The sequence below is a fragment of the Bos grunniens genome, chromosome 17 (genome assembly GCF_055505025.1).
Source record: "Bos grunniens cultivar Pamir isolate PY7600 chromosome 17, Bosgru_T2T1.0, whole genome shotgun sequence".
NCBI classification, from domain to species: domain Eukaryota; kingdom Metazoa; phylum Chordata; class Mammalia; order Artiodactyla; family Bovidae; genus Bos; species Bos grunniens.
In genome coordinates this window covers 63,906,534-63,932,759 of record NC_141181.1, presented here as the reverse complement: position 1 = coordinate 63,932,759, position 26,226 = coordinate 63,906,534, and the positions used below count along the sequence as shown (strand labels likewise).

The 26,226-nt window shown below is 57.7% G+C and overlaps 1 protein-coding gene and 1 long non-coding RNA gene across 3 annotated transcripts in view; both read left to right on the top strand.

Annotated features, from left to right (window-relative positions):
• Nucleotides 1–1,742: 1,742 nt before the first annotated feature.
• LOC147355627 (uncharacterized) lies at nucleotides 1,743–2,155 on the top strand. Its single transcript, XR_015144670.1, has 2 exons — nucleotides 1,743–1,866; nucleotides 1,964–2,155. It is a non-coding gene; the product is annotated as an uncharacterized LOC147355627 (long non-coding RNA).
• A 1,158-nt stretch (nucleotides 2,156–3,313) lies between these two features.
• The window catches only part of FAM222A (family with sequence similarity 222 member A), a 61,132-nt gene continuing 38,219 nt past the window's right edge, over nucleotides 3,314–26,226 (top strand). The window contains exon 1 of one of the 2 annotated variants that reach the window (XM_086348363.1): nucleotides 3,314–4,363. The gene's annotated coding sequence lies outside the window, so the exon portion shown is untranslated. The remainder of the gene's footprint in view (nucleotides 4,364–26,226) is intronic. The other variant, XM_086348364.1, reaches the window with a different exon arrangement.

Here is a 26,226-nt window from a genome sequence, read left to right as displayed (position 1 = left end):
GAGTGCATCTATGAAAGGGGAAATGCTCCAGCCTGGATGGCAGTAGTCAGGGAAGGCTTCCTGGAGGAGGTGGTAGCCTAACTGAAATCCGAAGGTGGAACAAGCGTCAGCCACCTAGGAAGGAGGATGTTTTAGATGGAGGGGACAGCCTGGGCAAAGGCCTGGGGGCCAGAGACACAGCTGGGCGGATGTGCAGGTATTTTAGCAAGGCTGCAGTGTAGGGGGCATACAGTACAGTGAGGAACGAGGTGCTCTCTTGTCTCCTTTCCCCTTTGAGGCCTCTAGGACCCCTGGCTGGAGCCGGCGCAATGTTCAGGGGCTGACTTGCCTAGTGATTCTATGGACCGTGGCAAATCCATCTTGACGCTGGCTCCATTCACATAATGTGGAGTTATTGGACACAACCAAGAGGAAGGAATGGCTGGGTCAAGGCTGAGAGTTGGGAGGCTAGGGGGCAGTGGTACGAGGGTCTGACCTCAGGGAGGTGGGCTGTGGGGAGTGGTGTGGGACGGTGGTACTGAGCCTGTATGTGGGGTATAAGTGAGCATCTCTAGGGACACCCAGCTGCCTGGAGGGATAGAGGGATGCCTGAAAGATGAGATCCCTATATAGCTCCCGAGGCCTGAAGTCACACCATTTAGCACATCATGGACTCATAGAGGTGCAGGGGCCTTTTGAGATCATCCAACCTCCTGGCTGCACTTCGGAATCACATTGGGGTCTTTGGAAACTACTGAGGTGGGAAGTGGGTGCCAGCTCCAGAGTCTGACTGGCAGGACTGGGTTATGAGCCCCACCCTCCATTTTACAGCAGAGGAAACTGAGGTCCAAAGAGGAGAAGAAACTTGCCCTCAAGGTCACACCCAGTCAGTCAGTGGCTGGCACAGAGCATAATAAATCAAGGTCAGGGGCTCTGGTGTTTGGGATCCTGATCTGTCATCGCGTGACCTTGTGCAAGTCACGTGGCCGTCCTTGGCCATAAGATGTGGATACTAAGAGAATAGATCTTACAGGGTTGCAGTGAGTGTAAAAGGACACAGAAATATGTGATATAAATAGCCCTGAGCATGCGCTTTGGCACATAGTAGGTATTAAGTCATGGTAACCTCCCATAGAAAAAAATCCCAAACTTTGCAAAGGCAGTGGTGTGGTCCCCGCCCTCTTCTCCCCTTCCAGCCCTCTCTTCCCTGAGTTTTGATTGTCGCTGTCCCTTGCCCTGCACCTGACCCGGGTCCACCTAGCATTCTCCCCACCTGTCCACACCCAGTCCACCCAGCAGGTCTCCTGGGCAACCCACCCTGACGTCACTGGCAGCTCTGGCGGCTGGCCCAGGAGCTGAAGCAGCTGGTGGCCAGATCATGTTTCCAGGTGAACCCCCTCCCGCACTCCAGCTCCCCACCCCCGACCCGGGTGGTGTGGGTGGGACAGTGGGGGAGAAATAGAGCAGGGCTCAGAGTTGAGGAGCTGCTGGGAATGGCGTACATGGCAGGCGGCCTGAAACAGGGCCAGCATCTGTCCTAGATAAGGCAGCGGGTGGCCTACTTGAGCCGGTGCTGGAGCTCCCCGGTGGGCACCTCTCCCAGGCTCTGGGTAGGTGTGGGTTGGCTCCTAGAAGTAGGCTAGGGCCCGGCTATAATCAGCTCATCCCACCAGGTACATTTGCCAAGGTCTCCGAGCCCTCTGCACCTGAATGACCACAGCTGGCATTTATTGAGCACTTACTGTGTTCCAACTCCCTTCCAGGCAATAACTCACTCTGCTCTCACACCAGCCTGTAAGGTCCTTGTGATGCACAGACAAGAAACTGAGGCACAGAACCAGGAAGATAAATTCCAAGTCCTCAGGCCAGAGCTAGAATCCCATCCAGGTGTTGTGGGACTGCGGGTGTGTGGAGTGGGAAGGTCACACAGACACAGCCTGAGTGTGGTGGGAGGAGTTCTGACTGTTGCTTTGCATTTCTTTAGGGATCCTGAGAAGTTTCCTGGAAAGCAGGCTCCTCAACTTTCTGTGTGATGGACATATGACAACTGAGGGGAAATGTCCCTCCCAGGGCTCAATTTCTCCAGCTGTAAAATGGGACTGCGAAATGGGCCAACCTGCAGGCAGGCTATCAGGCAGAAGCAACGAGAGCTTATTAAACTGCTTCGAAAGTAAAAGGCAAGGTGCGTAGTTTGATGGAGTCAAAATTTGGACCTCAGGTGGTACTATGCCTGTTTCCCCATCCGTCCACTAAGTGGCAGGGAGGGGGTACCACTGTCTACCTCCCACGCGTGTGGTGAAGATCTCCTGAGGTGAAACTTACAATAAGCTCAGCACCGGGCCTGGTTATGTAGTTAGTGCTCCACATATCTCAGCTGTGATGCCAAAAATCTGCCACTGCCAACAGCAAGAACTGGGGCAAAAACACTCTGGAGTGTCACTTCACATCTTTTAGCCTCAATTTCCTCTGTAAGTTGGGAGTATAATGATAGTGCCTGCTATATCCGTTTTTTCATCTGTAAAATGGGGGTGATAATACCTATCTAATACGGTTGTGGGTGAGGATTCCGTAAAGTACTTGGTTACATACTTGTTAGCTTCTTTTATGTTTTGTTTTTTTTTAACAAGTTCTTCATTGGGGTGTCTCCCCAAATAAGTGAAACAATGCACACAACGCACCTAGCTTGTGCTACCGCATGCTGCTGCTGCTGCTGCTAAGTCTCTTCAGTCGTGTCCGACTCTGTGCGACCCCATAGACGGCAGCCCATCAGGCTCCCCTGTCCCTGGGATTCTCCAGGCAAGAATACTGGAGTGGGTTGCCATTTCCTTCTCCAATGCATGAAGGTGAAAAGTTAAAGTGAAGTCGCTCAGTCCTGTCCGACTCTGAGCGACCCCATGGACTGCAGCCTACCGGGCTCCTTCGTCCATGGCATTTTCCAACCAAGAGTACTGGAGTGGCATAGGTGCTCAATAAAATGATACTAGTTTTTCCACCCTTCCTGGTTCCCGACAAAGGGACTACAAGTACCAGCATGCCCTACGCCCCCAGTCGGGGCCCCTACGACTGGCGCCGGCGCGCTGTAGGCCGGGAGTTGCAGTCCTCACGAGGCAGGCCCCGCCTCGCCCCTGCTTGGGGGAGGAGGTTGGAGAGCCGCCCTACCGGCCTTTGAATTTTGCCGCGAAAAGCGCGCGTGGCGGCCCCCGGCCCCGCCCCCCACAGGACGCGGCGCCGCGTCACCCTGGTAACCGCCTCTCGGCCGCCACTGATTGGACCAGGCTCCAGGGGGCGGGAGGGGGGCGAGACGCGGCGGCGGCTGCCGGCGCTAGCGCCTGTCAGTCGGGCCGGAGCGGAGCAGCGAGCAGGATAACCGAGCCGGTGGCTCAGCTGAGAGGCTGCGCGCGGCACCGGGGGAGGCGAAGAGCAGGGCACGCCGCTTGTGGGGCGCGGCGCGCGGCACCCGGGCCCGAGGCGAGGCGAGGCGCCGGCGCGCGCCAGGCGGCTTAAGGCTGAGGCCCCGGGAGCCCCCGCGCGCCGCCGGGGGCCATGGGCGCGTGAGAGCCCGGCGCGCGCCGGTTCTACTGCAGCTGGAGAGCTCGAACGCCCAGTGCACCATTCTCCGGGCCGTTCCCACATCCGCCCAGCGCCACCTGGACTGGTTATTTCTCGGCGCCGAGGCCCCCGGGGCTGCACCCGAGCCTCCACCGCCCGCTGCAGCCGCCGCGGCTGCTGCTGCTCTCCGGCTTCCCCTCCCCCAACACCCGGGGCTCCGAGCAGGAGGAGGAGGGGCCGGTGCGTTCTCGCCACCGCTCTTTGCAACCTGCGAGGGCCGGTGCATGCCCGGCGAGAAGCCGGGCCGCTGCAGGTGCGTGCAGCCTCGGAGGAGACGACCCCCCCCCCACCCTCGGGCAAACCAGAGAGCTGCAAACCACGGGCAGGCGGTCGAGCGAGAGGAAGCAACAAAGACAAGCTGCAGCTGGGGCCGGCTAGAGGGGCCGCGGCCGCCGGGCTCCTGGCGCGGGCTGAGAGGGCGCCCCGGGGAGCTGCAGCCCTGAGCAGGACCCCGAGGGGAGGCGCAGCGCCGCCCGCCGGACGCGGTGAGCACAGGCCCCAGCGAGGATGCGCCGCCTGAGCGCCCGAGCGGCCCGGGTGCCTGGCGGGCACGACCCTCGCTGAGCCGAAAGAACCCCCACCCCGGACTTCGGACGGCGCGGGCCGGAGCCTGGATCGACCTCACCGACAGCGTCCCTTCCCACCTGGAGAGAGGCATCGGCCCCCAAGGGGGGCTTCCTCAGGCAGCCTCTGCCAGCTCTGCATGGCTGCAACCCAGCGAGCGGAGAGTCGTCCCCGCTGAGACCTGGTGCCCTTCGACGGCCTGGCTGATTCGGTGAGTTCCGCGGGGCGGGCTTCTAGGGTGAAACTGGGGGCAGTCTCGGGTGTCGGGGCAGCCGGATTGGAAATAAAGAGGCCCTGGGCTGTGGGGGATCCTGAAGCATCCTTGTCTGCCCCTTCCCTTCCCCCCGCCCCCTCCGCACACAACTTGTCTAGACCGGCCTGCCTGCCAGAGTGGACATCGGGGGCCGATTGTGAGGACTCCGGCAGGGCCCTGGGTGGGGCTTTTGCCGGAGAGGAAAGGTCACCCCACCCCTAAAGCCAACAGACAAAGGTAGCAGCTCAGTCGTCTGAAAATTCCCCAGGAACTCCCGCGTCTTAGAGGGGTTAGGGCCGGCACTGGACACCTTGGGCTTCTCCCAAGTAGCCTCTGGAATCTCTTCAAGGGCCATCAGCCCAGAAGGGGACATGGAGTCCCGACCATGCCTGTGGATATGTTGGCGATTGTGCCCTCTGAGCCTAGACTGTAGCAGGGTTCATCTGGCCGCCTGCATTCCTACAAAGAACTCGCGGGGACGATCCGTTCCCCATTGGGGTCGTCTGTTACGTCACTGCCAGACCTCTGACGTCACTGGGGTTGCCGTGGCAACGCGACTTGTCTTGACCCAAGGCCGGAGGGGGCGGGGTCGTGGGCGAGGCTGGATGCCTTTGGGTCCTGGAGGAGTGAAATCAGACTTCCCCCACCCACAGCTGCAGTCCTCTGACCTAAATCCCCAGCACCCTGATGGGGTGAGGGAAGGGAGGCAGTGCCAGCTGTCTGTCCCTATTAATGCTCCTGCCCCCCCCCCCACCCAAAGACAGGTGTTTAGCTTTGCCGGTATAGCCTGGCAGTGCCCCAGGGCACAGGACTCCCAAGCTGAGCAACTTTCTGCTTTCAAAAGGGATGCTTCAAAAGAGGAAAGCTTCCTGACCCCAGGCTGAAGTTCCCAGGGTCCCCAGAGAGATGCGGGCCCCCAGCCTTAAATCAGACTGCTTCTGCCTAGAGAAACAGGGGTGCCCCCCCCCCAGCCAGGGAAGGAACAGAGGAGTTGCTGCTGGCTGCCCCTCCAGTCCAGAGGTTACCCCTGCTGCTCAACCCCAAGATGACAGGACCTTGGTTAAGCCTGAACTCCTGACTGCCCCACTCTCCTGTTGGAGTTTAAGATGATTTGACAAGCACAGTGTGGTGCTCATTAAGTTGAATGGAGGGTAAGTCAGGCCCATCGGTGCCAAGGTCTGGATAAGCGTGCCCCTGCCAGGGGCCAGCTTGGACGGGGGTCAGGCAGCAGCCTTCTCTTCTCTGCCACACCCCAGCCCTGGCCCTGTTCCTTCTGAAGGCGCAGAGCAGCATTTTGCTGCTGACTCTTTGATTCCCCTTCTAAGTTCCCTTCCAGCAATTGCTGCTGGTGTCGGATGTGGGTGAAACTGCTGTGATCACATTTCTAGGAAAAGGTTAAAGAACTGTGTCATTGCTTCAGGGGCGTGGAGTGGGGTGACAGCAGAGGGGGAGTGTGTGTGAGGTCATTATGAGAAGCCAGGCCCCCGTCTCTACGCAGCGAGCACCCCCCACCCCCAACTGTGTTCGCCTACCAGGCTCTCTAGCTAGATTAACAAGTCGATAAATATCAGTGGATCTGCTTGGCCGGGGTGGGGCGGGGGGGCGGGGGAGCTTGGCAGGGAGATATTTTCAGCTGAAACGGTGTCGTTAAACACACAGGCTTCCAAGGACAGAGCAACGGCAGATGGGGGTAGAAGTGGGAGAGGTGGGCAGAAGGGCTGTTTGTGCCGCCTCTCGAAGCTTCCCAGTTTAGAAACAAACTCGGAGTGTGCGCCAGAGACCCACAAACACAGGCAGTTGGAGGTCTTCCGTGGAGTATTTACACTTCCACAGCCAAGGCGGAGGGAGCGGCTGTCAGAATTGGGCAATTCCTTCTGTTCCCTTCCATGGGCTTGGCAACAACACCAGGCGACAAGCAGGAGGGAATGCCAGCTTACCCGGTGTCTCTCCCTGTGCCAGGCATCTTACGGGATCTCAGTGACTCCTTACAGTAGCTCATGTGCTGTGCCATTTTACAGATGAGGAAACTAAAGTGCAAACAGAGGTGCTCAGCCAGGCAGCCACAGAGTTTTGAGTCCCCAGGTCTTCCCACCCCACCACACTGCCCCCCCTCGCCCCCATTCCATAGGTAGAGGGAAGCACCGCAACTTGTTAGCCAGGGTCCCCCTACGAGTCAGGGGCCATCGCTATGGAGGGAGTCTGGCCTCACCTATGTGTCTTCCCACACTGAAACCCGGGGACCCCCTTGGCTGGCCCGCAGCTGGTGGTAAAGACAGGATGCTGATGGAGCAGTGACAGCTTTGGCTCCCCACTCAGCCTTCGAGTCAGGAAGGGCCCTACGCAGGGGTGCCATGTGACTCTCGGTACGGAGACCTGCCAGGCAGGGGAGTGGCAGAGTGTTCTGGGCGTTGGGAGTGGGCCACGTAGCAGGCCTGAGTGCTGGGGTATGCTGGATGAGGGGATGAGGTGGCCCTGGGGGTGGGGGTGGGGGGTTGTCCTGGAGACTTAAGTGATAGAGATTTAAGCAGGGGAGACAATCCAGTGTGGGCTCCTCTGACTCGGACAGTGACCCTGGACATCCCTTCCAGTCCCGTGCAGGGAGGGGCAGAAACCTCTGAGCAGTCTCCTCTCTCAAGGTTAGCTTCCTACCTGCCCCCCTCACCAACCCCCCACCCCCGCAGTAATCCTTATCACAGGCCTTAATTCCATATAAGCTCACCCACCCACCTTCTGAGCTGCACAGTTGTGGGCCAGGGCTGGACTAGTCTGGGTTTCTTAACACCCAGGGGCTCATGATTAAGAGCCCACTTGTTGGCTGTGTGACCTTGGGTGAGTAGCTTTGCCTCTCTGAGCCTCAGTCTCCTCCTCGGTAAGGAGGATAGCATCAGTGTTAAAGGATTCACTGAGGGCTGAGGACAGGCGATGGCATATCACAAGCCTCCCATAAATGCACATGCTCATGGCCAGTGGTAGCCTTATCTGCAGAACCTGGGCCTTGAATGGCTCTTCCAGTCCCTTTTGGAGCCAAAGATCAAAGACCCGAGGGCAGGTCAGGGACCCTCATCTTTCCAACTGCCTGTGCTGGGTCTCCCACCCGCCTTCCCAGGGCACCCCACGTGGTGAGCACACGTGGCTCGCATCTGAGTCCCAGGGGGGCCTGGGTCCTGACCAGGGGGTCCCCTTCCCCTGTCTCCCTTCCGCCCCTTCCTCCCTCCAGCCACTCTCCAACCGGGAGGAAGCGAGCCGAGCAGCTCATATTCATGAACCGTAATTCAATCAGGCGGAGATTCCTCTGGGCTCGGGGCGGGGGTGAGAACCGGGAGGCGCGCACAAAAGGGCCGCTTTATTACCTCCCGCGGGCCGGGAATTGCTGCTCTCCCCCAGCAGCGGCCGGAGCCGCCTTTATTGTGTTAACCCATTTGCGTGTCAAGAGCTATTGTGCGCTTTCTCTCCCGGTGTGGGGCGGGCTGTGCGCCGGCCGGTCACCTCCGTGGGCGCCGCCCACCGCCCTGATTGGTTGCTAAGTGATTTGCATCCAAGGTAATCACTTTTATCTCAGAAGGATGTCGACTATAATTATAAGCCACTGACATCTTTTGAAATCTGCCTAATGACTATTTTAGTCTTGCACGGGCTTGGGGGTGGGGAGGGGGTTTCTGGAGGGTGGAGGGGGTGGGGTGGGGGGGAGGAGGCTGGAAGCCGGATGGATTCCTCCCACCTGGACCGTTTGGTTCGTTAGTTGAGAAATATCGGAGTGTCTACTGCGTGCCTGGAACAAAAGGCGGGTTGTGGATATTGAGGAGTTGGGGGGCGCGTTCCTGAGGATGGAGTTAGTACCATTTCAGAGATGGAAAAAATAGAGGCCCTGGGGACTAGCCACCTGCCCAGAATTATACATCCAGTAAGTGGTCAGGACCTGAGTCTGTCTGACCCTTAAATTCATGTGCTGGCCACTGAAGTGGGGTGTAGACAGACATAATAATAGTAATCATTCCTGTCTGGTACCTCCCAGGGTTTATGTCATAACCCTAAGACATGCAGGTGCTGTTACTACCTGCATTTTACCTGGGAGAAAACGGGGGCACAGAGAGGTTACATTACTGCCCAAGGTCACACAGCCAGGGAGGGGCAGAAACATGAAGTCTGTTAGCGTGACGGCCAGAAGCAGAGGTGCAGTGTGGGAGGAATGGGTAAGCGCGGGTTCCTGCCCCCCTCTCCCCTGCCCCTTTGTGGTTCCATTCAGTAAACAATGGGCATCAGGGTTGAGGGAACCCTGCCGGTCACTGTCTGAGTGGCAAAGCTCTAAGGAATCAGATGGCCCACAGCCTCCACGGAGCGTAAGATGAGTCTGCAACTGACTTGAATTCTACACAGAGCCAGAGTAGGGCTGGAGGAGGGACACTGGGCGGGTGGGAAACTGAAGCTGGTCGTGGAGGGCTTTCTGATAGAGGAGACTTTTGCTCTGGGCCCGGAGGACTGGCTGGATCTGCCCACTGGGGAGCGAATGGGGATGTCACTGGGAAGGAGTTGGAGAATGCAGGGGCATGACCAGAAGGGCAGGGAGAGCTTATAGGAGGGTGGAGGTTAAAAGGAGTTAAGCTACCGGAGTGTGCAGGGCCTTGAGTGCTGAGCTAAGTACCTGATTTGTCCAGAGGAGCAGCCAGAAGCCAGTGAGGGTACCTGGTGGGGAGGGGTGCAGTGTGATCTGGGCACCCTGAGGCCAGTCTGCCAGCCTTGTCGGGCTTTGCAGACTAAGATGAACCCTGGCTCCATTTTCATTGGCTCTGTGTCCTCAGACAAGTCACCTTACCTCTCTGGGCCTCATTTGCCTCATCAAGGGCGTAATAGCAATTTTTTCACCGGCTTGTGGGTGGGATGAGGTTGAGTGTGTGGAAAGCTTGGGGGAGCTCAGACTGAGCCTTTCAGAGCCAGGTGGGCTCAGGCCCAGGCCCCAGGCAGTCCTCCTGGCCCCACAGCAAACCAGCATCCTGGCCACAGCAGCTGTTTGGGGCCCTGGGAGCCCCTGTCATTGTGCCGAGGGCACTGGGGACAAAGGCCCGGGGGGTCGCGGATAAGGCCGGGGCTGACTGTGAACAGGCTCCTGCGGATGGGGACTTAATGACTCAGGACTTAATGACCTAGAGTCTGTGGGGCGGGGCCTCCCTTAAAGGAGGAGGAGGGAGGTCCAGCCACCAGCTGTCGGCTCCAGGATTCGCTGCCAAGGCAGGGGCCGCTGCCCTGCAAAGTCCAGTCCTGAGCTTGGCACAGGGAGAAGCGGAGGTGGCAGGGCCTCCTGGCCTGCAGTCCCCAGGCCTGAACTGGCGGCTCGGCTTTCCGCATCAGCTCCCACATGACCTCAGTCTCCTCATCTGTCAGGTGGGCCAGAGGTCCACTTTGGAGGGCAGCTGTGCGGCTTGGCAGGAACCGACAGCAAGTAGGCAGTAAACAGGAACTGCTGTTTTGGCTTTTTGTTCATCCGTTCATTCAGGGAGATTCACAGCTCTGTGCTAGGCTCCCTGCCAGGAGCTGGGGATGCACAGATGAACAAGCCTAGTTGCCTTGAAAGGTGGTGAGGTCTCAGACACACACCATCCCAGTATGGTGGGTGGAGCGCCATAATACAGGAATTCACAGCGTGCAGGCCAGTGCCAGGAGCAACAACAGAGAATAAGGCAGATAGAGCCCCTGCTCTCTGGGGCCCTCAGCCTTCCAAAGCCCACTACGAAATGAGAGATGGAAATGACTACTTCCAGCTGTAGTAGCCAGGGAGGCTCCCTGGAGGAGGAGGCACTCTCTGTTGCTAGCTTCAGGGACTTCTGTCAACATTTCACCGTTCACAGGGATCATAGGACCCTGCTAGCCATCTGTTTGCCAGACAGAGCTTTCCGCTCTTGCGTTTTAATCCTCTCATGTTTCCGGGAAGGGCGTTTTGGTCCGAGGTGAGTAGGTGAATGCACTGAGGCTCAGCAAGGTGAAGCAACGGCCCGGGACCACGTGGCAGGTCAACAGACTCCCCTTCGTTATCCACACAAGCTTTGTTATTTGTATTAAGTCTATTTTGCCGGGGGGCTGCTCTGGATCTTCCGTGCTGTGTGCGGGCTTTCTCTAGTTGCGGCGAGCAGGGACGGCTCTTCGTTGCGGTCTGCAGGCTTTTCACTGTGGTGGTTTCTCTCGTGGAGCATGGGCTCTACAGCGTGTGGGCTTCAGTAGTTGTGGCTCCTGGGCTGAGTTGCCTTGTGGCATGTGAAATCTTCCCAGACCAGGGATCGAACCTGTGTCCCCTGCATAGACAGGCGGATTCTTATCCACTGGACCACAAGGGAAGTCAGGTTGGCACAAGCTTTTACTAGTCCTCTGCCTGTGAGGGCCCTGGGCTGACTGGGGCTGTCACGAGAAGGATCCTTGGGCAGAAACTGAGGAAACCCAGTTCCGGGCCAGCTGTTGCTTTTATGAGCTCACGACCTTGAGCAAGTGACCTTCCAGCCCAGCCTCAGCTGTGTCCTCTGTAAAATGTCAAGGATGGCAGATCTGTGGCAGGTCTGGCTTGCCTTAGACTGCTGTGCCCTTGGCAGACATCGCCAATCAATTGCTGCCCTCTTTCCCCCCACTGAGTTCTTCCCCTGACCTTGGGTTCTTGCCAAGGCTCAGGGCAGGCTGCACCAGTCAATCAGCAGGGGCCTATGAGCTGAATGAAGCCCACTTGCCTGCCTGGCCTCCGTGAGCTTGAGGGGTCCCTTCCACCCGTCTCTGCAGGGTTTAGAGGACTAGGGTATCAGAACGAGGGATTTCTGGGGAGTCTCCTGAGGATGTGGGTGGTTCTGCAACCATGAGGACTGAGGAGGTGTGAGTCTGTCTCTCCATCTCCCAGAATGACCCACGTCCCTGTCTGCACATCCCAGCACACGCTCAGCGTGGAGTGTTCGAGCAGATTCAGGATGCTTTCAGTCTGGATAATAATAATGGCATTTATTGAGCTCTTCCCGAGAGTCAGGTCCTTCCTGGGCATCCTCTCATTCATCATTCCTCAGAAGCACCCGCAGCGTGCCTCTCAGCACTCTTAGGAAGAAATCTTAACCCATTTTAGACATGCGGAAACCGAGACGAAGAGCCAATAAGCAGAGTGGGGTTACGCACCTGCTGAATGGCTGAGCTGGCATCATCCTGATCCAGGTTTGGAAGTCCATAGCCCGGTACAGACCAGGCAGCCTTCCTGGAGGAGGTGTCGTGAAAGACCAGAGCCTTAAAGTTCAGTGGACTTCTGACCGGCAGAGCTGGGCCTTCTGGGCAAGGGAAGGGGTCTTTTGGGGTGGAGAGAATACCATGAGAAGCAGCTCAGAGGCTACAGGCAGGAGTGTTTAGGTTGCGGGACTAGGGTGTGGCTGGAGGTGGCTGGAATGTCGGTGGGGAGGGGGCCACGGTGGCCTTGGTATTGAGACTTGGCCCTCCATAGTCGGGAACGATGGCAACTCTTGGAGCAGAGGAAATGACCCAGTCCTAAGTGTATTTATTTAGCACCTCACCTCCTGGGTGAGGTCAGCTGGTGCTTGGGGCTACCTCTGGTCAGCTGAAAACTTTAGCCTAGAACCTTGCCTGGCACATAGTAGGGAGGCATCCAAGAAATGTGTGCTGAATGAATCGATGGATGAAAATGCTTGCCGGATGGAAACACTCCTCGCTAACTTCCCCAGCTGCAAGGGGGAGAGAGGCCGAGTCCCCCTCTCCAGGAAACGCTGAACATCAGGCCTGGGGGCGGGGACTGGGGGAGTGAGCCGGGCAGGTACCTGGGGTGGGGGCTTCCCGCCCTCCCTGACCCTGCTGCCTGTCCCTAGAGCCCTCTTAGACCTTCCCGCCTGGCTGTCCGCTCTCTTCACCGCCAGGCGGTCCGCTCTCTTCACCGCCAGGCATGGCAGGCAGTCTGGACCCAGCACTTATGGGGGGATAAAAGATGAAGGTTCGTGACCATTTTTTAACTCAATAAAGGGAGAGACAAGCTGCAGGCTGCAGGCCGGAGATATAATTAGTTCGCAGCAGTGGCGCTTTCTTGATTTAGCTTCTAAGAGAACAAGACAAGGATGTTATACCCAATTAGCAGTAACATCCAGTCGGAGCCTCAATAGGTGAGATAACAAGCTATTTTTATGACTTTTCTTTTCCAGCTTGGAGGGGGTGGGGAGAGGGGGGAAAGGGGGTATCGGGGCCTTACTTCTTTTCATCAGGGAACAATTATGAGTGAATGCAGGATTTCCCCAAGCCGAATGATGCATTTGTTAACCCAAATAAGCAGGCATGCCGGCGCGGCAGCTGGGACAGCAGGCTGGCATTCGGAGGCCGGGACTGGTGGGAGGGGTGCAGGCCCCTCACCCCCACTTTGGAAGCCCTTGGCAGAGGCTTCACATGCCGAGAGCCCCTAGGTGTGTCAAGGGGGAGCCCAGGCCCTGGAGATGTTCTGAGTGGCTGCCTTGATTTTCCTGCCTGCTTCAAAGAGGCGCAAGGAGGCGGCACCAGGTCCCCCGGGGGTGAGGATGGAGCCGGGTCTGGCCCTTGGCAGCTCTTCCTGGCACCACTCGAGACCCTCTCTGCCAACTGGGCCAGAGGTCCTGGCTCCTCAGCCTTGAGCCTGGCGTTGCACTACGCCTGCTAGACCTCCATTATGGTTTGCACTGCCCGACCACCCTCCTGCCTGTCCTGGGTCCCAGCCCCAGTGTCTGGCAGGGTCTTGAGGGATAATTACCTGCACTGTCTCCATCCTCATTACCCCCGCAGCCGGGGCACCCAGCACTGGCCAAGTCTCTGCCGGGCAGGGAGGCCCTGCCAAGCCCCACCCCAGCTTCCTGGCCACACTCCGGCTCCTGGCGAGGGCTGGGGGATGCCCAGAGAGGGAGCTGGCATGGCTGTCGCAACAGCCCGTCGGCTCGGGCCCCAAGCCCAGAGCAGGTTCCTGGGCCTCCGCGCTCTCTTGCAGGATGCGGCCCTACCCCTGCCCCAAGTCCCATCTCCCCGTCCGTGTGGAGCCCCGCGCTCATGGCCCACACGACTGACAAATCCAGCCATGCAAAGTGGGAGTTTAATTGCAAACAGTTTTTATGGATCATGGGCCCATCTGTGCCACCATATGCAAAAGGAGAGAAAAAAAATTCCCTGTAAAAAAAAAAAAAGTGTTTCTCCCTGTCCCATCCCCCAGACTCCCAAAGAAACAGTCGCCAAGGTTTTTCTGGCTGGAGGCAGGCATGGAGCTGGGATCCACTGTGGGGGCTTCCTTCACTGTGGGCCTGGCAAAGTCGGGGGGGGGGCGGGGCAGGGGTGAGCTGACCCCTGCGGCCTGACTGCTAAGAGGAGGCTGTGGTGTGGGGGTCCTCAGTAAACTGCCAGAAGTTCCTGAACCCATCGGGTTTTCTCTGGGCACTGGGCCTTTGCGTGTGCCATGGAGCTGTCCAAGTATCTACTGTTCTTTTTCCAGCCACCCCGAGGATGCTACTTGCAGAGCAGGACTTGGCACAGAGTGGGCCATGCGTAGTGTCGATATAAATGTGGGCCTGAGTGGGGTTCACGGATGAGGCACCTCCTTTGCTGTTTCTCGCCCAGGAGATACAGCCGCAGGAATTCGTTTCCCCCAGGTTGCCCAAGCCTCACAGACTTCCTCTCTTCCCAGTGGTCCTGGTTTCCTGGCCTCCTGCCCTGGTGCCCAGCCTGGCTAGGCAGATGAGGCCTCTCCAGGGGGTCAGCAGACCTCAGGAAGGGCTGGGTGGGCTTGGTTGTCTGAGGGCATTTGCCTCTGGGGCAGCCTGCCAGGGTCCTGTTGCTGCACCAGCTCATCCCAGCTGGGGGGCGTCAGATTGTTGTTTCTTCCTCTCTGTGCCTCAGTTTTTCCGTCTGTAAAATGGGGTAAGAAATGGATGCGATACTGCCTGTGAAAAGCCTCTATATCTGTCATATCTCTTGACTCAGGGTCTTTGTTCACTGATGTATCCCCAAGTTCCTAAGCAGGACAGTTGACATTTAGTCAGTGAGTGAATGAGTCAGTGAATGAATGAACACATGTGTGAGCAAGATATTTGGAAGACTCTCTGGGGGAGGGAATGAAACCCATGCTCCCGGCCTGCCAGAAACTTAGGGTTTTTACACCCTTTTTATTGGCGTCTAGAAACCACTCTGCAAACTATGGGGGTGATGAGCTCCATTCTACTGATGGGGAAAACTGAGGCTCAGAGAGAGCCAGGGACTCTCCCAAGGTCATGCAGCTGAAGAGAGGCCTGAGGGGTACCAGAACCCTCATCTGACCATGTCTCTGACTCTTACATTGTAGGTGAGGACGGGTAAGCCCAGCGTGGGCAAGGAGTTCAGCCAAGGTCACACAGCAAACAGCAGGCAGCGTTTGAGGGGTCCTTCCTAGTCCCTTGCAAGCTGAGGCAACTCAGCCTCTCCAGCCTCAGAGCTAGGAGAGCCCTCATGCTCCTCCCTCCTCCCCTGCCGCCCCCATCCCCCGGGTCCGCCCCAGGATCCCTGTGCGTGTGGGTTTCCCCATCACCTTCATAAACTGGCAGCTCCAGGCCTCATGCTGGGGCGCTGATGCCCAAGGCCCCATGCTTGGTGCAGCCCTCCTGCAACAGGTGGTGGGGAAAGTGGGACCTCCTGGGCAAGCATGGGCCAGCCAGGCCCCTGGCAGGAGCCCAGGCCAGACACCAGGCAGCCCAGTCCCCGCCCAGCAGTGCTCACCAGCTCCCGTTGTAATCATTAAAACTATTAGAAGGAAACGTTCGCTTGAAGCAAATGTCAGGCGCCGAGTTGTGCTTTGTAAACGCTCACAATTAATGCCAATCAGGCCCGGAAAAAAGCCGGCCCGGAATCCTGTCTGTTTCGTCTCATTTGTCAGCTGGTGCCGCTCCGTGTTGCACATTTTCATACAATTGCTATAAACATAAAAGGGAAACTCCACAGTGTTCCCGGCGCCCGGATGGTGCGCGCCGGCTTAATTACTCGGGACTCTGCTGTTCACTTGGCTGCCCTGCGCCATTGGGGGAGGAGGGGGACTTCGTGCGGTAGGGTGAGGGCTCCCGGGGGTCAGCCAGGGAGATGGGTTGGGCTCCAGGCCCAGGTCTCCAGCCCTGCCTTCCACAGGTGGAGAATGACTGGGAAGCAAGAAGAAGAAGAAAAAAAAAAAGCCTGCTAAAATAGATGTGCGAGGTCCTCAAGGAGAAAAGAGGGGCTCAGTGCCCACCCGACTTTGGCTGGGAGCCCCAATTCCACCTCCTAGGATGATGCGTCAGGTATAAGGTTCATTGGCCGCCCGCAGCATGCCAGGCCCTGAGCCACTTGCCAACTGGGCTTCAGTTTCCCTACCTGATTTGGGAGTCATAGCCCAGTAGGTCAGGATTTCAAGCTTGCTGGGGCCAGGCTCTGGGCTGTAGGCATGAAGCTTTTTTGAGGGGGTTGAGATGGGCTACTCTGAGTCTTAGTTGTGGCATATGGGATCTAGTTCCCTGACCAGGGATTGAACCCGAGCCCCTGCATTGGGAGCACAGAGTTTTAGCCACTGGCCCACCAGGGAAGTCCCAAAGCAGGCTTTTTCTCATTTAGTAGCTGTTGTTCAGTTGCTCAGTCGTGTCCAACTCTTTGTGACCCCCAGGGACTGCAGCACGCCAGGCTTCCCTGTCTTTCACTATCTTTCAGTTTACTCAAACTTGTGTCCATTGAGTCGATGACATCATCACAGGAACCTCTTGAGGGCAGGCAGCTCTTAGCAACAGGGAGCATGAGGCTCAGAGTCTCGAAGCCAGGATCGCTGGACCTGGGTCGCTGGCCTCTGAAGCCCAGCCTGGTATGCCCTTCCAGAACAGCTGGAGGGTCGAAAAGAGATGATGGAACTAAAAGTCCCAGCACACAGTAGGTGTTTTCATAAGCAGTGGCTGCTGTTATCCTGCTGCCTGCAGATGGGCCAGAGGCAGTCAGGGGCTCCGGCCAGGGCCTGAGGGTCAGCACCAACACATGTGGACCTTGCTGGGAGGAGAGTAGAGGAGGGGAATGGTCTATGTGGGGGGAAGCTGCCTGCTCCCCCCACCCCTAATTGCCTCTAATCTGCCTCTGAGGTGCTGGGTGCACGCCAGGCTCACATACCTAGCCAAACCCTCCACCCCTAGGAAGGTGGGTGGGTTGTCATCATTGACCCCATTGTACAGATGAGAAAACCAAGGACCAAACTGACCTAGGGCTGCAGAGAAGGTGGGGAAGCTGGAGCCAGATTCAGGTTTGGTTGCTCCAAAGCCATTTTCCTCCTGTCTAGCCCCCTCCTCATTGTGGCCTGGATGGAGGCCTGGCCAGCTCTACGAATCCACCCTTTTGAGCTCTCTGTGGATGGGGTCTTCCGAGGCCAGGCCGGCTTGGCAGGGACACGCCGGCCTTTGTGTCCGGCTCGGGCCAGGCAGAGCAGCCAGGGGAGTGGGGCGAGGGCGGTGCAGCTCAGCCGGCCAGGGACAAACGTTCAGAGCAGGAATAGAGGCCCCTTTGTGTGGAGCTCAGTGGGGGAAGGGGTGCTGCCAGCTGCCACCCTGTGTGACCGGGGAGGCCTGAGCCCTCCCCAGAGGCCTTGCAGCCACCCCCAGCGGACTGGCCGGGGAGCCTGCCACCTCTTTCCGCCATTATTTGCCTTCCTCTTGTTTCCTGGGAACCCCTGGCTGCTAGAGAAGCCAAGGTCAGCCACTAACCTGGTTTGCCGCAGGCCAGTATGTGCCAGCAATGGGCCAGACAGTCCACTAGGCCTGCAGGTCAAGGGCAGTAGTCCCAGGTTACAGGTGAAGACACTGGGGCTCAGGACAGGTGACTGTGCTTAGTCACACAGCTGGTCCTGGGGCCAATATTGGGCCGACTTCAGAGCCTTTTCTTCCCATGGAGTTGCCCTGTGTGTCCTGGGTCCAGGACATTTGAGATGCTGCCTCAGCTGCTGGGGTGGCCTGAGAAAGGCTGCCGGCTGTCTCTGTTGCCTGGGCAACAGGGTACCAGGCGTCCATCCATCCCTCCATCCTGGCCAGGGTCTGGGCTAGTGGCTGCAGCTTAAAGTGGAGACCAAGCCCAGGAACCTGTTGAGGGTTGCCCTACCCATTAAACCTTCTCTGAGCTTCCCTTCCCTTAGCTTAAAAATGAGAATGAAATAGAATCTACCCCTGGGAGCATCAGGGATCTGGGCCAGGGTGGGGGCACCTAACGTGGTGATCTCAGTTACCTGCACACACCGGGCTGGGGTCTCTGGGAGAGGTGAGAGGGCAGGCAGTGGGTGGGTGGCAGGGATGTGAGGGTGACTCTTAGGAGCACAAGCACGTGACAGGGGCTGGCTCGCTGGGTCCCTGCCAGAGCCCCATTTTGCAGGTGAGCAGACTGAGGCTCAGATCACTCTGAAGTGGCCAGGCAAGGGGCCCAAGGCCCTAAGGAGCCCAGGAACACAGGGAAGGTGGCTTCCCAGAAAGCCCAGCTCTTAGTTGTCTTCCTGGCCTCCCCCCGGCCTGCTGGACAAGTGCCCACTGCAGCCACTGACCAAGTCCTATTTGTCAGCCCAGCCTGTGGAGGCCCAGAACTGCCCACAGGAAGCCCCCAAAGGCCACATGGCTTCCATGGCATATTCCAGGAACCTGGGACCAGCTTGCACCTGCCAGGCCACACCCACCTCTGTGCCTTTTTGCTCAGGCTGGGGCGCCCACGTAGAGCACCTTCCCCACCCCACCTTCATGTGGGCAATCATGTGCCTTCTCTGCATGAGTGACTCCAACTCTCCTCTCCCCTAGAAGGGCTTCAAGTCCCTCCCCTGGGCCCCATACCCGACTCACCAATGCCAGAGCCCCGAACCTCTTTCTCCCCACTCTTGATCCACAGTGTGGTGCGTAGTTGGTCTTCAGTGAAGTCTGAACAAATACTCAGCCCTAGCCGTCAGACTCCAGGCCCCTGCCTGGCTTCGTGGCAGAAACAGATACAAACAGATGGGTGATGAGGCTGTGTTTCTGAGGCTGGGGTCAAGTGCAGGACACCCGCGGATCAGGCAGGGCTCACCCCAGGTCTCCCTCCTCCACCCAGGGGAGCAAACACTCCTGAGCCCTTACGATGCTCCTCCTGAAAGCTCGGCCACCTCCGTTTAATCCTCCCAGGGGGAGGCGGGGAGTTTACGGATGAGACAGGAGGCTCCAGGCTCCAGAAGGCAGGTGCGGGCTGAGGTCACACATCTTCTGTGGGTGGAGCCTCTGATGCAGCCTTGGACCATCTGACCCCAAACCCGGTGCCCTCCTCGCCCCCCACTGGGTTGAAAACTCCAGTGCCCACAGGGGCCAACCAGGTGACGCAGTGAGCAAAGCAGCTGCCACTGGGTCTTGTGGGAAAGTAGGCTCCAGAGCTGCCAGTTCTAGTTAGTTTTCAAGAGAAACCAGACGATGGGAATTTTGGGTGGAATTTTAGTTCTTCTTTTCAATATTGGCAACCACGTCACAGTTTCTTTTTACTGCAGCCAACAGGGCAAAGAAAAAGATGTTTGTGGGTGGCATTTACACCCCTTCAGTGATATGATGTTGTCTGGGTAGGGGGACGATGGGGGTCCTGGGGTGTCCCGCCCTCCCTATCCACACCCCTGCCCAGCAAGAGCCCCCCAGAACCCAGCGGCAGCTCCATGTACCCCCGATGGCACCCCCAGCCGCCGCCTTCACCACCGGAGGCAGGGCCCCAGCCCCACGAGGGCACCACCCAAATAGCTATAATCAGCAGCCTCGCCAAGACTTCAAACTCACCCAATTATCCTGCGAGAGAAAAAAAACACAAAATGAAAACAAATTAACATGTTTGCATAGAAGCTGCTGCAGCAACACACACAGCCGTGCACACACATGCTGGCGCGTGCCCCAGCGAAGCTGGGAGACGCCGCCCCTCCCCAGGCCTGGCACCCACCTGGCCGGGCTGAACTGGGCCAGGCTGGGCCCACTGTCTGGGGCCAGCGTGTGCCCTTGGCCCGGCAACTTGATTGTCCCCAAACCTGGCTGGGCACTAAGTCCACCAGCTTCCGCTGTCTTTACTTTTTTTTTTCCCCCAATTTAATAAACACATGAAATTCAGTGTATGCAAAAATTCAGCCTCATGGAACTTGAAGCTCGTTCTTCACATGGGGAAACTGAAGCACAGAGAGTTTAGCTGACGTGCCCAAGGCTGTACAGCTGGTGAGTGGAAGAGCTGGGGTTTGGACCTAGATCCGTCAGCTGTGGCACCCTTGCCATAACCACCACACCTCCGCGGCTCCCTCTGGTCTGCGGGTCACGTGTCAGACGCCTTTGCCTGCTGGCCTTCAAGCCCCACCCTCCCACCCCTCCAACCTGTGTGCATTTTCCCCTGTGTGCGCTCTCGTGCCAAGGGCTGTGGGTGTGCTGGTCAGGATGGCAGAGCCAAATGGATGTGAGTTCAAATCCCTGATCCATCAGTCTCTTGCTGGATGGCTTTGGCCAGGGGGCTTTTCCACTCTGTTGCCTCTTCTCCTGGAAGATTGGGATGATAATAGTCCCTTCCTCCGGGAGGTGAGGAGATTCAGTGTGTGAATGCCTGCAGAGTCCTACCTCCGGTATCTGCCCATGGGGTGGGGTCCCCTCCTGGCCCCACACCATTCAGCTAGCTCTTGAGAGGAGCCCCGAGTTGGGTGCCTCTGGGCTCCGAGCCAGGCACTGCATTCCCCAGAGCCCACAATCAAGGGTGCTCAGAGCCCTTTTTTCCAGGAAGCTGCTCATCCCGGGAAACCACCCTGCTTGTCTGGGTTCCCTCGAGGCTCTGTCTGATCCGGGGATGGGGTTGCTGGGCACGTGCCCGATTGCTGCTGCTGTTTCTGATTCTTCTCAGGGTCCCTGCAGCCTGGCGCACCGCCAGTGCTCAGGCAGTTTCAGTCAGTGGGAGATTTAGTTCCCTCACCCCTGAACTGCGCTCACTGAGCACTTGTCTGTGGGAGCTGATGGAGAAACAGTGCTGAAAGGGCTTGGAGTTTAAGATCTTGGAGCCCAGGGGTCCCCAGACCAGGGCTGTGGATGTCTCCCAGCCCCCTCCCCCTGCCCTGCAAGACCTCGGACAGACCCCTTCCCCTCTGCAAGCCCCTTGCAGTCGTCTCTGGCCCATGACTCTGAGAGCTGGGGTGGACATTGCCACATGGTAGACTCCCCATGGGTGGTAGATTTGAAGTTGCTGAGCGGGCAGCAGAGTTGCCCCTGCCCCTGAGTGAGTGACTACACTGATGACGCACATATCACGCAACTTGGTCCTCACCACGATGCGATGCGGAAGGGGTGGTTTCTAGCCCCATTTTACAGATGGAGAAACAGACCCCAAGGGACTCCATGAGACTTAAGAGAGCCCTCCTGGTAAGCGGCAGAGCTGGGGTTCAAAGGGAACAGTTCTGGATCGTGCTTTAGACGCGTGCTGCTCGGTCCCTCCTGGATGCTGCTGGTCTGGAGCTTAAGGGGGACATGCCTTGCAGGTCTGGACAGTGGGGACCAACAGGGCACTGTCTTGGTGTTGCTGGTGCTAGAGGGTTAACTCCATTGGCCTCAGGATGGCCCCTCTGGCATCAGCTTCAGCCTACAGTCACGCCCACCACTCAGGGCCTGGGTGCCCCCTCCAGGGGGGCAGTGACCTAGTGCCCACCCCGGGGATGGCTGGTGCCCAACCAGCCCTCCCTTGGCACAACCCCATCACCAGGCTTCACGCCCCAACCCTGCTGTGTGGCCTCGGAGGAACCCTCGTCCTTTGTCACCCTGGGAGAATGGGAGGCATGGCTGCGCCCGCACCTCTCAGGATGGGACGTGGCTCCAGTGCATCGTTGCTGCTGGAGGAAGCAGCCCTCCCCTCCATCCACAGCCTTCCCAGCCCTTGCATCTCGTCCTTGGGACAAGGCCGGCGTGGCCTCCAGCCGATTCTCTGCTCACCCACCTGCGCTGACGAACACCGGCTTGGTTCTGTGGGGGCCTGGGTATTCCAGATGTGTGGAGTGGTCTGTTGGATGGATGTGGTCAACTCTGCAGTGAAATGTTGGTGGGGGAGACTCCCAGGGCCAGAGCAGACGACTGGAGAGGAGCTGGGGGAGCCGCGAGCCCTGGGTCTGCAAGGAGTGGTCAGGAAAGAAGGGCTGCAGAGTATGGTCTGTCTGTTCAGTGCGGACTTGTTGACCATCTGCTATGTGCCTGGCCTCACAGTGGACTAGAAATGGGTGTATGAGTCCCCAGGCTTGGCCACCTCCCTGCTGTGCACCTCTGGGCAAGCCACGCAGTCTCTCTGGACCCAGCTTCCTCACAGGGGGCTGTGGAGATGGTCAAGGTGGGGTGACATTCATTACAAGGTGGGTGAGAGCCAGGGAATCGCACATTTGGAGATTCAGACCTCTTCCCCACCCCTTGGGGGATGGTGGAAGCTGGTTCTGTGGCTGTATGTGGCAGGGGGCATAGCCCTTGACCCTGAGAGCAGAAGCCCGGAGCAAGTGGGGTTCAAGAAGTGGGGAGAAGGCTTTTTCCTCCCCCACAACGGAAGTAACATCGCTCTTTTAGTCATTTTGACATTTGGAAATGAGTCTGATGAAGAGAAACTTGACTGTCACCCAGCTGCCCAGAGCTGGGGACTTGGTGTCATACCGGGGTGTAAGGCCCACGGGGAGGGCCTGACTTTGCATGGCGTGAATGGCCGTCCCAGTCCAGCTGGGCTCACGGGAGCGGGTGAGCGGACTCGGTCTTGACGGTCCTGGGTCCCGCACTGATCGGCACATTCCGGCCCCCGGCTCCTGGAGCCGCCCGCCCGCCCAGCAGCCCATTGTCTGGTGCTGGGGGGGCTCGGAGCAGCCGTTGTTCTGCACACATCTGATCCCGTCTTTTCCACATCAGATCATTTGTAACCGTCACCAGGCAATCGGCCCCGTCGCTGATTCAATCTCGGCTTTGTGCTGTCACAGCCGTTTTTCTGCGCCGGGCTGATTTTGAAAGGAGGCCCATCTTCTGGGCCTGCTTTTCAGAAGCTGGGGGAGGCAGGGAGGGTCTTTATGTATATGTGTGTGTGTGTGTGTTCATGTCCCCACACACACACACAACGTGTGCGTACACACACAAGCCTCTGCCTCTCATCACTGAGGGTCAGATTTGAAATGAGGTAGGGGGACGAGGGCCCCAGGCTGACCCCCCTCCCCTGCCACCTGCTTACCCTGAGCACCTACTGTGTGCCCCCGTGTACAAACCCAGCAGAGCCTGTGCACCAGGAGGGAAACAGATGTTAAAGTGTTCATCAATAAGGTCGTTTCAAAGTGGCCATGGCAGTAAAGCGGCGACAGGATAGTGGTGGGGCCAGAGGGTTGCCTGCTTAGGCGGAGTGGTCAAGGAGGGCCTCTTGGAGGAGGTGACATTTGAGTTGAGGCGTGAATGAGGGGTTGGAGCTGGTCCAGCGAGTGCCACCCCAGCTGAATTCTACATGTGAAATCTTCCCCCAGACTTCAAAGACATGTTACCAAAAAAAACCAAAATATCTCATGAGTCAGTTTTGAATATTGATTATATGTTGAAGTGATACTGTTTTGGATATATTGAATTAAAGACAATATATTATTGAACATAATTCCCCCTGTGGGTACTAGACAGTTTATAATGACATTATATTTCTCTTGGAGAGCCTTGGGTCTGGAACAGGGTCCCCAGCCTCCAGGCCATGGATCGGTACCCCTGTCAGATCAGCAGCAGCATTAGCTTCGAAATCAAGTGCACAATAATGTGATGTGCTCGAATCACCCCCAAACCATCCCCCACCCCCACAGTCCTTGGAAAAATTCTCCCAAGAAACCGGACCCTGGTCCCAGAAAGGTTGGGGACCACTGCTCTAGAGTATTTACGTAGAAACAAAATGGGGATTGCAAAGGTCCTGGGTGAGACCCAGGCTGGCCTCTTAGAGGAACAGGTGAGCCAGCAGAGAGGGCCAGTGGCTGAGGAGTGGGGAAGGGGTTCCCGCAGGGCCTCAGAGGACTGTCAAAGATGACTCGAGGCCAGTGGGGGAGTTCTGAGTGGAAAAGGCGGTGATGTCTGTGGGAAGCTCAGCCTGGCCCCTGCAGGGCGTGGCGTGGCCTGAGGGGAGGCCTGGAGGTCATGGGCCACATGGTGGGAGAGGAGCTTCTTTCTGTTTGTTTTTGTTCATAATTTTATTTATTTACTTTCGTCTGCACTGGGTCTTCATCGCTGTGTGGGCTTGTCTCTGTTTGCCGTGGGCAGGCTTCTCATCGTGGTGGCGCCTCCTGTGGCAGAGCACAGGCTCTAGGGTGCGTGGGCTTCAGTGGCTGTGGCTCCCTGGCTTAGCCGCTCCTCGGCATGTGGGATCTTCCCGAATCAGGGATCGAACCTGGGTCTCCTCCGTTGCCAGGCCGATTCTTTTACCACGGACACCAGGGTGGCTCCTTACAGAAGAGTCGTTGACAGGACCCCTGGGAGGTTGGCTGGGCCAGATATGCTTCTCTGCTTCCCTAGGCTAAAGTTTACTATGTCCGTCCGTCCATCCCTCCACTCCTGGATTTCAAAGCTTCCGGGCCTTTCTCTCCTCCTGCCTCTCCCCCGCCCCGCCACCTCTACCCTCTATGGCCACTGCCTCCCTGAGCAGCTGCTCCCTGTCGAGTCTGTGAGTTTACAGAACACCCCAGCTTTGTCTCCAGGTGGTCAGTGGTTGAAATCCCTTTCGAAATTTTTCCTGTTTTTTAAAAAATTTATCTGGCTGTGCCAGGTCTTAGTTGTGGCATGTGGGATCTAGTTCCCTGACCAGGGATTGGACCCGGGCCTCCTGCATTGGGAGCACAGGGTCTTAGCCACTGGATCACCAGGGAAGTCCCTGAAAAGTTATTTAAAAAAAAAACTTTTCTATGGCCTATTTACCATAGAAAAATTATGAATAAAGGAGAAGCACAAAGAAGAAAAATCAGAGTCCCCAAGGGGTGGAGGGGGGGGCCACTGTGGCAGAGCTGGGGCTGGAACCCAGGGGGTCTGGCTCCTGCACCCCAGCATGAAAATCCAGGCGCCCTGTGGCCAGAGGACACGGAGGGAGCTCCCCGACCCGGGCAGGGCTTGGGAACACTGCATGCCCAGCCTCCCTCACAGCGAGGCCGCAATGGGAGACCTGGCCCATGTAGGGGTGGGATTTGCCACTCGGGCTAATACATTTACATCTGTGCCCGAGTGCCCTGTCCTGTTTCCCCACCCCTCTCTGGATGGTGGTACTCACCTCTGCCCCAGCCTGCCCCCCAGAAGCATCTGTTGATCCTTGGCTTAAAGACTAGCCCTGACCGGCCACGTTTGATTCCCTACCAGCCGCTCTGCCCCACCCCTTCTAGGCTCTTCTCCCCTAAGCACTCCTGGCCTTCCTGCGGGGGGGTGGGGGGGGTGGGGGGGGGGACCTTCCTCCATTCTTCCCCTCCCCCCAGGGTCTAATCCAAATGCCGCCCCACCCCACCCCCCAACCCCCCGCCCCCGACCCAGGCCCACCTCTTCCAGCCCCTCCCCTTCCTCGGGCCGCTTACCCTCATGGGTACCCAGACCACGCACCAACATAGTCGGCTCCCTCCTGCTCCCGAGCCTGGGGTGGGCTAAATGAGGTGATGTCTGTAAAGTGCTGAGCCCATAGGGAACGCTAAAAATAAAAAAAAGCTCCTATTACTGCTCGGAGTATTAGATTTTCTCCTTCCCTGTTGCTGGGTTAACCCTGAACTATGGATGCAGGGCCCTGGAGCAAGGGGAGGACGGCGGGGCGCACCCAGCCCATCTTGGCTCTGCACTGGGTCTTCCTCCTTCCAGACCCGTTATCCCTAGAGTCATCTGGTAACCTGTTGCTCCTCCCGGAAGGTTCTGTGAGCTCCACCCCCCAAAATACTGGGTTGGGGCCTTTCTACTGGGTTCCCCCAGCCCCCACGATAGCATCATAGTGCTAATGACATTGGGTATTGATTCCAGGCTGCAGACGCCCCCCCACCCCACCCCTTTGTCGGAAGGCATCTGCCATTTGCCTTTAAAGGGCCAAGGCCAGAGCTAGGAGAGGAACAAATGACTTGTAGGATCAGACCCTGCCTCTAACTTCCCCGACTTGGGATCTGGCTGTCAGAGAAGAGTGTCTCAGAAAAGTTGGGTAGGGACTTCTGAGGTTTGGGGTCTTTGTTCTCCCTGCTCAGGCTTCCTGGAGGCTCATTTGCGTGAGAATGAGCACCGCCCTTCACTTACTGTGGTGGGGGGCTCTGGGAGAAGACCAGCCAGGCTTGTGGCCGGTGGCCGTGAGAGCCCAGCCCATCGAGTGGGGGTGGGGGGTGGGTGCGCGACTCTCAAGCTTTTGTGAAACTGCCACTACTCATGCACCAGCACCCGCTCTCAGCTTCTCCCTGCCCTGACCCAGCACCTGTCCACAGAAAACGGCTCTCCCACCTTGAGGTCTGGGGGACCTGCCCCATCCCCTCTGTCCTGGTGACCTGCCTGGCTGGGCACAGGTGGGATGCTCTTGGTCTTCCCAGCAACCCAAAGCTGCTTCAGGTTTTCTGTACTTGCCAGTTCTCTCGAGTCTCCATACGCTTGCCTGTGTGATTCTCCACTTGGGACCTCCTCTCCTAGCCTTCACTTGGCCCTTTCTTACTTACCTGCTGATAATAATCACAAATGATACTAGCAACAGCTACCACTTAGGGAGTTACTACTATGACCCTAGCACTTTATTTGTACTAAGCCATGGTAAGGGGTTAACCCCTTTTTCAGACAAGGTAACTGAGGCTCCAGTACTTTGGCCACCTGATGCAAAGAACTGACTTATTTGAAAAGACCCTGATGCTGGGAGGG